Source organism: Mus musculus, chromosome 4 (genome assembly GCF_000001635.26).
Source record: "Mus musculus strain C57BL/6J chromosome 4, GRCm38.p6 C57BL/6J".
Taxonomy (NCBI): Eukaryota; Metazoa; Chordata; class Mammalia; order Rodentia; family Muridae; genus Mus; species Mus musculus.
In genome coordinates, this window is record NC_000070.6 from 27,116,149 (window position 1) to 27,132,890 (window position 16,742).

Sequence of the window (16,742 nt, forward strand, 5' to 3'; positions counted from 1 at the left end):
TATATGTATGTATAATTATAATATAACATAATGATTATAATTATATATATAATCATTTTCTAAGACAGGAAAGGATTGAATATAAAACACTGAAGATTCTGAACATTGTATCTTATATGTATAACCTCAGCTGCCCAGCCTCTATTTCCAATTTACTTGATAGACTATTTTCCTAATGTATACAACAGTTTATTCATAAAGAATATCTTTAATATATAAACCATAATTGGAATTAATCAGATACAATTTTTGTTGTACTTTTGTTTTCAGGTTTTGGTATTGTTTGTTCCACATGTGGTGATGAGACACTTTTAGAGAATTATTTTTCTTCTTGGATATGTTTTTTTTTTTTTTAATCCAAAGCTATTACTGCCTTGTAATGCATTGGTAGGGAGGGGGAACAAAAATAATACCTGGAGTATGATTCATGTGAATGTATAAAAAAGGCCATGTTCATATTAGTAAATGAGTACTTGTTTATCAGTGAAGAGAGACATACTACATTTGCGAACAAAACCAAATTTAATTAAGAATATCTCCTGTCATGTACAAGATACATTTCCTAATATTGAACAATATTTGCCCAGAAACCAAGAAATATTTGTATTGCTTTATTTCCAAATTCATACTAAGATTCCACATAAGTTTCCTTAATTTTCAATGTCTATTCCTTAATAGTGATTGGTTACAAGCATCCAGAAATGACCACAGTTAAGAATAGCAATGTACTTGGTAGCACATAAAACCTGTTTCCTAGCTGTTATCCAACTCAAAATATTTATGCATTGGGAATTAAATTAATTGTAGATTATGTGATTTATTATTCAATATTATCAGTTATAGTACTCACATTGTGTTATTTTATATGAATATTCTATGCAAGCTTCATTTTTACAGAATATTAGTCATACCCAGGTCTTCCAAGTGAATCGATGTATAAAAAGGGAAATATAGAACTCCAATATTTTGCACAAGATTTTAGACAGTAAAGGGAAATCTTAGTCCAACATTATGTTCTCATTGAAAATCATTAGGATTTAACAGTAATTCATCACATAACTATAGAAATTGGCCAGAGTTGTGCCTGTCAAGAGATGTGAAGGAAATGGTGTGAAACAGCATATGGGGCAGTGGGAAGAAACCTTCAACAGCACTTATGATTGAAAGGTTTCCCAAACACAAAAAGGTATCTGGAAATCTTGGCAGTGACTGCTCTGTTTAAAATTTGAAACAAAATAAATAACAAATTAAGCAGAGGGTTTATATAAAATGTAACACTTCATAAACAATTGTTTTAGGATTTAAAATTAAGATGGTCTTTTAATAATTAAAGTTGATATTTTACACATTTTGAATGTTTTTACTTTTCTAATTGAAGATATTTACGTTTTTTTTTTTTTTTTTTTTTTTTTTTTTTTTTTTTCTTGAGACTGGGTCTCACCATATGGAACAGTCTTAGAGACTGCCATCATGCTTTAGCCTGTTATACAGGAATTTAGAGTTTATTTTTCAAGTCCCCTGCAGAGAGGACAGGAGAAGAGAGGAGAGGAGAGGAGAGGAGAGGGGAGGGGAGGGGAAGGGAGGGCAGGGGAGGGGAGGAGAGGGGAGGAGAGGAGAGATTTAATTCTTCATTAAAATTATGTCCACAGTGGTGACTCTCTGCTTTACCTCATGGTGTCTATAAAACAATTGTATTTTCTCTCTTGTAGATCTGTGGATGTGCTTTGAGATGGTCTTTGAGGTTCCATCCCTAATAGCATTTCTAGCATGCTATACTGGGAAAGTATTGAAATGCATTCCTTTCCATTCCTCAAAGAAAAACAAAATTAAGAATAAACACTAAAGCACATCTAGGATATTTATAATGCAGCAGAGCTGAAACAGCACAGCGTTCCATACTGCCTCTGAATCACCAGCCCATCTAAGTGTGAAAGAGACCTAGGAGCCTCACAGATACCTCAGTAAGTGATCCCCCAACTTGAGGGTGTAATACAGAAAGCAAATGGAGTGTTGATGGCATTACAAATGTTATAGAAGACATTTTAATGACAGTGTACTCAAAGACTGCACACCAGCTGTCACAACCAAGACAGCCTTAGTAATTGGTGGTGACCAGAAGGCTTTCCAAAATAAGCTTCTTCAAAGACTCTACTAAAACTGTCACCAACGAACTGTTGACATTTTAAGTTTTTCCTTTTCCTTAGATTGGGAGTTATCTCCTTTTTTTAAGTTTCTTTCTTTGTAGAACATTACATTCAAAGCTTTATGAGCCTGCTCTATAGTGAGTCATCAGAAACAGATGTAATGAAAATGGAAAATATTTATATATTGAATACTTTTATTGAATTAAGCCATTTTAAAAGCAAACATTGAACAAATTCATTAGTAGTTTACTCAAAATGTTACCATAGATAGAGTATGTATATTTAATGTTATTAGTTGATACTAATTTAACTAGTAACATTTCATTTATTGATTGGCTTCTATTGTCAAAGTCTGATGTATCTCTTAAGCTCACTAAAGAATGTATTTATCTTTCTACCAATGTCAGAAATCACCATTACTTCACCTTTGTGTTCAACGACAGAAATCAGCTAATAAGTTCAATCTCTTAAACAGGTTTAAAATATAGACCTAGAAGGTAAGGATGCTTAATGCTGAGCCACTCAACCAGATTTCAGTCCCTGTATTCTACATGATAGAACCCACTCCATAAAGGTGCCCTCTGACCTCTACACATGTGTCAATACTCTCTCTCTCTCTCTCTCACACACACACACGTACAAACACACAAACACATATATTTCTGGCATTAATGTCACTGTTATATTTAATTAATGATAATTCTTCCGATGATTCTCTCTTGCAAGAGTGATAAGTGGGTGATTGCTTTGCAGTAAACATTCATAGTTTCGCTCTTACCTTCCTTGGCACCACTGCCATTCATTGCATTAGTCAACTAAACGGATTTTACCAAACATACATTCTGTAGATTTGGACTTGCATTTTTTAGCAGTCCAGTTAAATAGGATGTGAAAGACTACAAATGGATGAATATTTCAGATTAAATAATGAAAATTTTATGGACCTGAGATTTAATTTCAATATTGTTAATATACTTGGTGATTTTAAGGCATATAAGGAAGCTAGAATGATATTTTACATGTAGTTGTTTTTCTGTGAAGAAAATGAAATGACATCACTCAGGTGGTCACAGTCCATTTTTGCAGAAATATCTGTTCACACTTTCAGACTATTTCTTTTATTTTAATATTTTTTATTTATTAGGTATTTTCTTCATTTACATTTCCAATGCTATCCCAAAAGTACCCATACCCCCCCCACTCCCCTACCCACCCACTCACACTTCTTGGCCCTGGTGCGCCCCTGTACTGAGGCATATAAAGTTTGCATGTTCAATGGGCCTCTCTTTCAAATGATGGCCGACTAGGCCATCTTCTGATACATATGGAGCTAGAGACACGAGTCCGGGGTACTGGTTAGTTCATAATGTTGTTCCACCTATAGGGTTGCAGATCCCTTTAGCTCCTTGGGTACTTTCTCTAGCTCCTCCATTGGGGGCCCTGTGATCCATCCAATAGCTGACTGTGAGCATCCACTTCTGTGTTTGCTAGGCCCCGGCATAGCCTCAGAAGAGACAGCTATATCAGGGTCCTTTCAGCAAAATCTTGCTAGTGTATGCAATGGTGTTAGTGTTTGGAGGCTAATTATGGGATGGATCCCCGGGTATGGCAGTCTCTAGATAGTCTATCCTTTCGTTTCAGCTCCAAACTTTGTCTCTGTAATTCCTTCACATAAAACCAGAAACAGAGAAACTTATAGAGGAGAAAGTGGGGGAAAGCCTCGAAGATATGGGCACAGGGGAAAAATTCCTGAATAGAACAGCAATGGCTTGTGTGTAAGATCAAGAATCGACAAATGGGACCTCATAAAATTGCAAAGCTTCTTTAAGGCAAAAGACACCATCAATAAGACAAGAAGGCCACCAACAGATTGGGAAAGGATCTTTACCAATCCTAAATCAGATAGGGGACTAATATCCAATATATATAAAGAACCCAAGAAGGTAGACTCCAGAAAATCAAATAACCCCATTAAAAATGGGGCTCAGAGCTAAACAAAGAATTCTCACCTGAGGAATACCAAATGGCTGAGAAGCACCTGAAAAAATATCTTCAGACTATTTCTATACATACTATCTTTCTACATTTCTTTTAAACTTGAGGGATTTTATGTGAGCTGAATCTTTTGTGAAATATAATATATGCATGTTTTGTCTGTAGACTTCTTAAATGTTCATTTATTTATGGTTACTAAAATATAGGGTTTTATTGGTTTCAATCTTTACGTGAAGGTTGAGATTTATGTCTATCACATACTTGCATTAAGCATTTCAAAAAGGTATACATTTTTTTAATTATATGACATGTGTTTTCTGGAACACAAGCACCTCCCCCTTTCTCTCCATTGTTCCCTGAACCTTAGGATAGGCTTAGAAAATCTTCCTTAAGACTGAGTCCTCTGACTTCCCACCATTGTCAAATGTCCAATGTGTCTCTTAAACTCATAGAATGCATTTATTTTTCTACCTACATCACAGATCATCATTATTGCACCTTTGTATTCAGTCACAGAAATCAGCTAATAAAGGACAGTTTTGTAGCTTTTTATCAAAAGAGTCATGAATATTCCTGTCTTTTCCTTTTCCATATAATTGTCAAAATACGTTGAGAACTGTAGTTGGATTTTGGTTGGTATAAATCTATTAATTATAGAACAATGTTGTTTTTATTTTTCAATGCCATGAGCAAGTGTATACATTTTTATATCTTTTTTTGGATCTTTTTGATGTGTTTTGAGTTTCTATACTCCTATTTTGAATTTTATGCCGTAAACATATTATAGATGTATTGCTAGATTTGTGCATAATGTTTTGTTTTTCCTGCTTCCCTTTTCTATTATTCATTTATAATTATTAAAATGTTTATTAGTACATTTGTTATTAGGGAAAATCATATACTCAATGAATGGAGTTTTAGTTATGCCACTGATTTTATAAACAAAAACAGACTGAGTGTACCCACTTCACTTAACATTTTAATAGAAAGAAAAGGGTTCTGAGGTAATGTAGCTAATGCTAATTTAGGGGAATCTACCAACCTTTATACCAAAAAGAAGATTATGGCTTATTAATAAACATTTAAGGACTTTTCAGTTAGCTGTCCAATATTATGGTGTTCTTTCAGATATATTCCACATTCATGATGGTCTTTTTTTCACTGTCCAAATTGTGACAGAGCATATACTTTTGTTTCCTTATATTGTTGCAATTTCTTTTCTCTTGCTTTAACATAAGGAATACAGAGGCAAATATATGATACAGAGATGAGAATTATACTGCCACATAGCAGGGGTTATCTAATTCCACCAGAATCTGGAATATAAAAAAGCCAACAGGAGCTTCCTGTTTAGAGATGATGTACCTAACCCTCAAGAGACTGGAGACCCCAGGGAGTTTAGAGGTCCTGTGGGTTGGTGGGTTGGGACAGCCACTTGGAGACAGAGGGGTGGGGAGGTGGTATGGGATTTGGAACAGTCAAAGGATGGATGTGGGGGGGGGGAGTAAAATATGAAGTATAAAAAAAATAAATTAATTGAAAAAAAAGAAAGAAAGAAAGCCAAGGAGCCCAAAGGAGAAGAGAAACTTGTTGAGCAATTGACTTTAAGTTTAGGCCTTAAAAACCTATCTCTTTACCTTCAGGCATGCCTCTAATACTATTTCAAAGTAATAGAAAGTGGGAACCACATGATTTTAGCTAACAATCACAAGAGATCCAACTGTGCTTAAAGCATATATATTATATTTCTGGTGTGAAACAAGAATAAGAATGTAACATTTTCTAGGAAGACTCACTTTAATTAATTAAAATATAAAGAAAAATCAAATTATATATATATATATATATATATATATATATATGTATATATGGTTTGAATGAAAATTGTCCAAAATAAGCTCACAGAGAAAATCATTATTAGTTGGTGTGCACTCGTTGGAGAGAAGTTGGTTTTGTTGGAAGAAGTATGTCACTAGGAGTGGGCTTAAAGGTTTCAGTTGCACAAGCCAGGCTCATTGTTACTCTTCTTGCTGCCTCCCAACCCAGAAGTAGAATTGTCTGTTTCTTCCCCAGCATCATGTCTGTCTGCATGCCACCATGCTACCCACTGTGTGTGTGTATAATTTTTAAAGAAATTCTCTAATAATGTTATTTAATCTTTCAAAACCCTAATATGTAAACGTTTATGCCTCAATGAAACATTTATGTTTATATAAATAAATGTCACTAAAAAAGAAAATATAGGAGTATTGACTTCTGGCATAAAACATTACCTTTTTTAATCAGGATTTTCCATTGATCTCAGATGATTTTAATACATTTATCATAATATTGATGAGTTTAAGATAATTATGGAAACAATTTAAAAAACCCAGAGTAATTTAGCAATACTTCTGGTTGAATTTCTTTTTGAAATATTCTAAAGTTCTTGATAATTAATTTATAAATATGCAATTAAGATAAATTGTTAATTAAGTCACCTGTCACTGAGACTTGTCTTCTTAAATATACTTGTAGCACTGTTACTGCTGTTTTCATGTTCCTAATGGCCATGGCCATGTTCACAAAAACAACAACAACACTTTATTAGCAATACCTTTCCAATGAAGAACTCTAAGCTAGTTTGTTTTTGTTGTGAGTTTTAACCAACCTAACTTTGCCATTCCCTAGTTTGATAAATACTTTACAAAATAAAAAGGGATAATATAAACCAATACAAGTTAATACAGTTTAGAGCAACTAGCTTCCTGTGCGTCTGCTTGTCAATCATGTGGCTTGTTAGCTTTTTGAAGTAAGCTCATCAGGGTCCAAAAAGCCTCCTTTGCTTTTAAAGTTTAAAGGTTGCAGATTTTCACCTTTTCAGTTTCTGAGGGAAAGATGAAGGTTAAGGTCTTGTCTTAAGAGACTTTGAAAACTGTGAGCTGTTTTTAGAAGTAGGCTAAGGAGCCCCCTTGTATGGTAGTTGTCTGAGCTAACTAAGACATTGGGGAAGAGAATATCTACAATGATCCTGAAACCAAGGTAGCACTCAGAGAAAACACAGTCCTACTGATTATGTGGAGTGAGTGTGATTTATAGAGGGTTAGATTTTTAAATGTCTCCTACCTATATTACTATCAACCCGTAACACTCCTCCCTCTTGGAAATACTGGGTTTGAATTCAAAGCCCTGTTTTTATCAGAATTACTCTTGCTGTAATAAAACACTATAACAGAAAATAACTTTGAGAGGAAGGATTTATATTTTATAACTCTATCACTGAAGGAAGTCAGGGTAGGAACTCAAGACAGGAACAGAGAGATAGGAGTTGATGCATACGCCCAGCACAAGTACTGCTTACAGGTTTGCTCCTCATTATTCTCATCCTGCATTCTTATTATGTCCAAGATCAGCAGCCCAGAAGTAGAACACGCACATCAATCAATAATGAAGAAAATGCCCTACAGTCTTCCTAGATACTATGGAGGCCTCCTCTCAGTTGAGAACCCTTCATGCCATATAACTCTAGCTTGATTAAAGAAAATATAAAACTAGCCAACACAGACCACTTGCAATTTAACATTCTAGACAAGATGTGTATCTGTAAGGTATAACAATACTCCTAATACTAATCCTTTACAAACCATTATACAAATGTGGATATTATTTCTGATGTTTTGGATATCACCATTATTTTGATTTATCTATCTACATAAGAACAACTGACCTTTGTCAGGAGAAAATAACCTCCAGAGATCCTGCACACAACTTGATTATTTATTTATTTATTTATTTATTCATTTATTTATTTATTTATTTATTTATTTATTGAGACAGGATTTCTCTGTGTAGCCCTGGCTGTCCTGGAACTAACTTTGTAGACTAGAATGGCCTCAAACTGAGAAATCCACCTGCCTCTGCCTCTCAAGTGCTGGGATTTAAAGGTGTGCACCACCATGCCTGTGAATTTTTTTCTTAATGTATTACTAACCCTTGAGTATCTTTTGTATTAGTCAGAGTACTAGGAATAACAGTGAATAACATGGTTGAATATTTTAAATGATAGTACCATGAATGTCATATGGCTGTTGAATGTCATAAATGGGTTTACTTCTTACTCATTGGCCAGGAAGTCCCTCTAAAACCTAGAAAACACTAAGGCTATTGACACTTCTACTTGTATGAGCTATATCTAAACTGCAAACTCCATTGCTGAAAATGTTGCAGTTAGGCTGCAGGACACAGAGAAAGCAGATTAGAACTGAGTTGAAACTTTTTTCATGTTTAAATCATATTCTATTGCCAGTACATACAATATAACATTCAGAGAAGGAACTGCCATATACAGTCCTGTTTGGTTAGGACCCTTTGTACCAGAGACAGTGGACCCTGTGACAATAGTTATAGACTCTATGTAGAACAGCCAGTGGATATCAGCCAAGTATATGTGCCCTTTGGTGGCATAAATATATGAAGGTTATGGTTTCTAACAACTGTTTCCTGATTTGATGTAAAGCTAACTTCACAAAAGTCATTCCTGCTATTATAATTCAGAGAACAGTGTCATAACAGGGGCAATCATAAAACCCTTTGAGTAGGCATCAACTTTTATTGTTTTGTTCAACAGATCCCATATGGCTGTTGGTTACCTTCTAAACACTTGGCTCTACAGAAATATATTGTCAATGAGATAACTCTAGCCATGGAGAAAGGCTAATTCCTTCCTTCCTTCCATCCTCTCTTTCTTTTTCTTTCTTTCTTTCTTTCTTTCTTTCTTTCTTTCTTTCTTTCTTTCTTTCTTTCTTTCTTTCTTTCTCTCTCTCTCTCTCTCTCTCTTTCTTCCCTTCTTTCTTCTTTCTTGGAGCAGATAGGGAAAACATAGACATTGGGTTTTCTATGTCCATTTGTTTTATGCTTTGCTTTGTTTTGAATTGAAATATTCGCTAATAGAGTGAGGTAGCAGAAATATAATAATAAATACAATTTGGAAGAATTGGAAATAAACAAAAATTACTAGGCCAAAGGAGCTGCTAAAACTTAAAAGATTCACTAAGCTCCTCCCCAAAGTCACATGGGAAGCAACTACTGCTGGGAAGATGAAGCTATATGAGCAGCGTAGGGGCTGCACACACAGGATGCATGTCTTTCACACTTGTGGATACCTTGAACAGTAATTAATAATGCTTGCTTACAATGAAACACATACTAAATTTTCACAATGCTGGCTTCAACTATAAACATATTAAACTATTTGTAGGTTTTCTTTCAGTCACCCAAACCACTTCTGACATACAGGGAATATAATTTCATGTGAGTAGCTTCCCTATATAAAACAAAAGATACTATGTCATAGACAATGCCCTGATCCTGTATTTTGCAATCATTCTGATTCTTTTCGAGGAGGTTCACTGAGTCTTTGGAGAATGGGATATGTTGTAAATGCACTAATTTGGTTGCTCCCTCCATGGTCAACTGTATTATGCATTCTGACCACCCATAGATTTGTGTAATTGTTTCCTTTGATAGAAAAGGAAGCTTCATTGATGGATAGAGAGATGTACAACTCTCTTTCCTAGACCATTATCCCCCAACTCCTGTATTGATCAGAGACTAACTTGGGTCTAAACATAGTCGTTCAACTGGAACTTCAGATATGGGATCATATAGGGACTCAACCCTAAAGCCCAGAGTGAACCCAAGAGTGAAAACAAGCATTATTCTTATGTTCTATAATCTGCCAGATTTGGGTAACAAGTAATATCTCTCTGACTTTATCATTTTTACTTAATCCATTAATCCCAAAATGTTCAAATAAATGAAGTAACAAGAACTTCATTATATATATGTATATACACACATATATATTTACTTTTTATTATAAAGGTTTCCAATAAAAAGTATGCATGGAATTAACCATATAAAAAGTTTATACAACTAAACGAGCTCCTACACTGTTTGAGTAGCTATTTTACATTTTAAAAAACACTTTACATGTCTTTATATTTATAAATGTCTTTGGTGTTCCCAGTTGTATGTCTTTTTAAGTTTGATGATGGAAGAGAGGCATCTTTGTGTTTAGTTTTATAAGGTGTACTCTGAATGCATTCTTTAAACAGTTTGCTAAACTCAACACAATTACAAAATTTCTCTAGGATATTCACATGCTCATGGACCATGTGCTGTGACTTGAACCAAGACCTTCCCATGTTTTCCACTTCTGCAAAGATTTTCCACAAATAATAGATAACTTTTAAAAGCAGAAACTTTCATGGATAAAGCAATACATTTTATCCATAACAGTGTTGTTGATTAATTTGGAATCAGCTTCTAAAACTTGTCAACCCTCTACATCTGCAAATAAGGGTGGTATCTTCACATCGTGAGCCCTCTAGAGAATTAATAAATAATGCATGTAAAGCTTTTATCACGATGCACATTTAGACATTAACTAAATATAAAATGCCATTGTTTAAAGATTTATAAAAATTGTTAGGAAGTGCAGAGGTAGGTAAAATAGATTTATTATTTCTAAAATTTCCTTGTCACTTTGAAACGTTTTGAGAGATGCTAAGTTTTAGCTAATGATTGATTCTCCTGTTGCTCTCTGTATCAGTGAAAGATAAGAGGAATAAATTAAAGTATATATGCCAAAAATAGCAGGCCTTAAACTTGAGGCATTTAACAAAAACTATGAAAATATTATAGCATATTTAACTATTATCCCATGCTTTAGTATAACTTACTAATATATTCTTTAAAATTTCTAACTTGGGTTTTTGAAGTAGTACAGTTGGGAAAGGTATTCAACACTAAGCCTAATGACCCAAATTCAAACCATGAAATCCATACTGAGGAAAAAAATTGATGGAATTACCCAACCTGTCCTCTAGCCCACCATTACAAATGGCCAATCACTCTTCCTCATGCTCACACATATGAAGAGATTCATATGTAAGTGTTATTTTTTTTAAAAAAAAAATGAGTGTTCTGCTCACTATTTCTTATTATCAGGATGTTTGGGATATATTTTGCTCTTCTTGTTTGTCTGTTTGTTTGTTTATAAAGAGAATGAAACTTGTAAAAACAAAATAGTTCATTTGAAAATGCTCTGATGACAGAATTCATTGGTTTATACTGTATGTATTTACTGTTTATAGTATATGTATTTATTTTCTTTGTCAATGATACAGATTTATAACGTATGCATGAAAAAGATGCTTAAGTCATCCTAGAAATCAGTTCATACCTGAGATTGTATATATGTGTTCAATCTTCTACGAACAGGTGTGTCTTAGATATAAAGAATAGAATCTTTAAAACAGTAATTATAAAGTTCTGGGTTGAAGCTCCCATTGTTTGAATTTGGAAATAGTGCCACTTGCAATAAGATCCAGAGCTTAGGTGCAGTTTTCTTAGTTTTCCCCTCATATAGTATACTGGCGCCAATCACATGCAGGTTTTACTTACATGCATTAATTATATGATTCATTGTATTGTAAATCATGACTTTGTTTGAAGAGATGAGAAATCATTATTAAAAAACTATCAAAGCAATGGTAATTACATAAAATAATCATTAGTTTCTATACTTTGACAAGCATATCTTTTCCCAATGTTATTGTCTTTACTTCCTTAGATTTATTTTTCTTTGCTAGTAGACTGTTTATTCAAAAGAAGACCAAAGTCTTTGACCAAGAAAATTTTCAAACTTCAAATTCAATGCTATTGATGTTCCTTCGCAGCCTTATTGTAGTATTTCCTTGCATAATATGACTAGAAAAATCAACTAGGCACTTTCACATCTGTGAATTCAATTTTAAATCTGTATCAGATACAGTACATTTCAGAGCCTGTGTTATGCTAGCATCTTACACAGGTATTAACTATTTGACAGAATTGTTCTAAAATCATTTTAAAAATGAATGAGAATAATAAAATATGATCAAAATATGAAACCACACAAGAAAGTTTATAGGCTTCCTACTTGAGAAATGAACACTTTTACTGATATAATATTGCAAATATACACATTATAAGACTATACAACTTTTGGCATGGTAATCCTGTTACTATATGCATATAAAGTTGTGCTTTTGATTAAACCCAGGTTAATCACTAATAAAGCAAAAGAAATCTTGTATATTAGATGGAATACATTCTTCCTTAATATATTGGAAAGCTATTCAAGAGTACATGTTTCTAAAATTGTGTATCTTTAAAATTAAGGAATACAGACACATAAAATCTATTTTTAAAAAACTTCTCTATATAAACCTGGCTATCCTGGAAATTGCTATGTAGTCTAGGATGGCCTTGAACTGACAAGATCTGCCTGCCTCTGCCTCCTGAGTGTTGGAATTAAACATGTTAAGGGTGTGCAACACTATGCCATTTTATAGAAATTTTGAGCAAACTGTTTCATGAGTAAAAAAGTTATCATTTGAAATAATAAAATTTTCATTTACATTAGCTTTTATTTTCATGGAACAAAAATATGAAAGTTTAGTTTAAGGGTAGAATAGAATGGTCAAAAAAAAAATTTGATGAGCCACATGATGTAGTCATCATTAGTATGCACAAACCCAGCCTTGACCATCAGCTTTAGAATCTTTTACCTACTCAAAAGATTTCAAGACCCTGAGTTTCTTTCAAAGCTTCTTCAGTTCTCATACTCAGATTCATACTGTGAACAGTAAAGCTTGAGAAACTCATTAGTCAGTATCCTGGGAGATTCCAAAGAAGGTTTTACCTCTTTGTCTTAGCTATATACCAGGACTGTGGCAAGTTTTATTCAGGAAAACATTTAATTGTGGCTGTATTATAAATTCATAGGTTTAATCTATTATCATCATGTGGGAAGCATGGAGGCAGGTTGGTAAACATGGTGCTGGAGAAAGAAGATGAGAGTTCTACATATTGACCTCTAGGTAGCAAGACCAGACAATCACACTAGGCCTGGCCTCAAAGCCTCCCCCCTCCACATCCCCTCCAATAAAGCCGCATCTCCTCCAACAGGGCCACATAACCTAAAAATGCTGCTTGCTTTCTATATCCAAGTATTCAAACACATGAACCTATGAAGGTTACCTCTGCTCAAACCACCACGTACTTTTATTTTAATCATTTAAAATATAGACTTTAAGTTATCCTAAGAACCCATGTTATGTGGTCAGAAGACTACAGAATTCCATTACATTTTAATAGTCATGATGACTCTTTACATGTGTCTTGAAAAATGAGCCTGTACTGAGTGAGCACCATAAGAATAGTAACCTAATTGAAAATAATTAAAAGGGGCAGTAAAAAATTTGGAAATCTCTTAAGAAAATGCATGGGCATTTTATTGTTTGGATTCATTTCCCTGTATAATCTTGAAGTATGTAACAGGGAAAATAGACATTACTGCCACCACATTATCCTTAAAGAAAGGCAGTATAATGTTTTCTTTGAATTTTAAGGATTCTTAAGTCTGTGAAGATAATCACCGGAACCAGTAGCACCCAACAAAAAAGAAAGTGCTTTCAGCACAGCAGTAGATCCAACTGCTGGGTATGGTTCTGTATTCTGTCCTGTCTAATTTAAAGTTCTTTATGCAGGGATCACAGTTGGTTGTGTGGGTGTTGCCTGTGCATTTCTCTCTATTAGTTATTTCCCTATTCTGTCAGTGAACTAGTGCTCTGCAGGTTCCTAGACAATAAAGTATTGCTTTTTAAAAATAACCGTCATGTTTGGAAATAATTTATGGGACTATGACTTATTTTGGACAAATTATCTCAGAGATTATTATATTCATAATAGCAAAGCTAAGTCAAATTTTCTCATATAAAATTTTTAAATAACTATCATTTTCTCTGGACAAAACATCAATAATAATAAAAAGACAGGCTGGTAACTGTCAAAAAAAATCTTTAGCTAGCAAGTAATAACTTAATTTCCGTGTAGCTTGAGGGGTGGGGGTTGCAAAGGGAGTGTGAGAAGTTCATTATTATCCATCAGAAAAAATGGGGGCATGCTAAGAAGAAAGCAGTATCTTCCCTACTGGGATTTCTCTTGGACTACATGATTTGCATGAAGGGCACCACATCAAACACAGTGGGTGCCCTTTTTCAAATATTAATGTGAGGCTTGTTTTAAGTTCTCTCTTGACTTTGTGCCACCTTCTATCAAAGGAACTTAAAAGTAGGACTTGGGGGTGGGAGATCTCTTCCAACTGTTTTAGCACTTAGGAGAATTCTTTCTGCATTTGATCAGTGTGCTTCAGATTTGTAATAATTTTACATATGCACATTTTCTAGGATGCTTATTGCTCAAGATATCAGTCTTTAATATGTTTTATTTCTGTGTTATATGCTTAAACATTCTGAACCAAGAAGAGTTAAAATATAGATCAGAAATTTAAATGTAGAAAAAATAAATCCAGAGACTGATAGCTATATAAATTATTGTGAGGGCAAGATTCTTAGATGTTGTCATAGACAAAAAATCTTAGCTATTTAAGTAGTATCTTTTAATCTTCAACTTTCTGACATGATTAAGGTAAATCAAATTTGGATATCAGTAAAGAGATACATTGGACAAAATGCAGAAATGCATAAAGTAGGGTACAGGCTATGCACTTGTTTAATTGATCTGCTTTGTGGAAATCTGGATTTTTTGCTGTCTATATTTGTCAAACTCCAATTTAGTCTTGCTATTTGTTGTATAAAAATTTAGAGCTTCAACCTGATTGTTCCTATCTAGATATATTTTGGCATTATTAATTTTAAGAATTAAATTTGAAATATTTATAGACCAATGTCAACTTATGCATATTTCTTTTAAAAAGTATGGTATTTAAATTAGAAAAATACATTTTAATATTGAGAATATAAATATGAGTTCTGTTAGTGCTAAAAATGTTTGAACGCATGATTTTCTTAAAAATGGTTGATCCCTTTGACAGCCCAATGATCCTAATTAATTTCCCTATTGCAGGTTGTATGTTCTACTCAGTTTTTGCTTTCTTCCTTCACCTTCCTACAATGTTACATCAACATAGGAAAATTATTTTTTTCTGTTGATACTGCAAATATGCTTATGACTTTAATTTATTCTATATTTACAGAACACACAAATACATTAAAAACAAAACTAGCATCAACTGTCCTTAAATAATAAGGGAATCATTGGTTAACGTCCTTAAGATCTTGATGATGGCATTCTGTAGTAAATTACCTTGCTGTGTTCTACAGAGAAGGCTTTATTTGCTGATTTTACCCTAAACACTTAAATGTACTACATGCTTAAATAACCTGTCCACCTATACATTGACAAAAAAAGTCCTCATATAACACTGCATCTATTTTTGGGTTGTTCATTCATTTTGGACTCTTTTTGGTTTTTGACATGAGATTTACCTTTATCTATGCCTATAAGGTCAGATTATTTGCAGATTTTTGTAGGTATTATGCTTTATAAGAAAACTAGAGGTTGCTGGGCAGTGGTGGCACACACCTTTAATCCCAGCACTTGGAAGGCAGAGGCAGGCAAATTTCTGAGTTCGAGGCCAGCCTGGTCTACAAAGTGAGTTCCAGGACAGCCAGGGCTATACAGAGAAACCCTGTCTCGGAAAAACAAAACAAAACAAAACCAAGAAAAGAAAACCCCAAAACAAAACAAAACACACACACACACACACACACACACACACACACACACACACACACACACAAAAACCCAAACAAACAAAAAGAAAAGAAAACTAGTGGTTGTAGATTCTCCTATAACAATTATCATTCCACTATCATCAGGTAGTTAACTAGAGTTCAGTTCCTGGCATGATTTGCCTCTTGTTTAATGTGTCTTAAACTTAATTAGAAACTGTGATTTGACATTGAAATTTCTGGTATTTTTGGAAATTCAGATATGCCATGTAACCTTTTACTGGAAACTGTCTTGTAAAAGGATGTTTTGCTGAAGCATGCACGTGAAAGGGCATGTTTTTGTTGATTAATTATTTTGGTCTACTCTCTTACATGATTTGTTTAGTCAAAAGAATGGAATCTAAATATAGTGGACTATAATTATTCATTTCAATAAAAGGAACCATTTCTACATCTCTGGGATGAAGCCAACTTGATCATGATAAATTATCTTTTTTAATGTTTCATGGAATTCATTTTGCAAGTATTTTATTGAGCACCTTTGCATCTGTATTCATAAAGGAATTTGGTCTGTAAATCTCTCTATTGGATATTTATGTGGTTTGATATTAGGATAACTATGGACTCATCAAATAAATATTCCAATCTTTCTTCTGTTTCTGCTTTGTAGAATAATATAATGAGTATTTGCTTTAACCTTTCTCTGAAAGTGAGGTAAAAATTGGTGCTAGAAGCATATAAGAAAGCTGAGAAGAACAAAAATCATCATATGGCTATCTCATTAGATATAGAAAATGCCTTTGATAAAAGCAAACACTCCTTAATGATAAAAATCCTAGAGAGATTAGGGTTACAAGGGATACACTGCTACGCCTCTGGTCGAGTCAACTGGACAAGCCGAAAGGCTTAAAAGTCACTCATGAGGCAAAAGAGTTTCAAGGAAGCTCTCCTCCTGGAGGCTAGTGTTCTCTACCCATACATT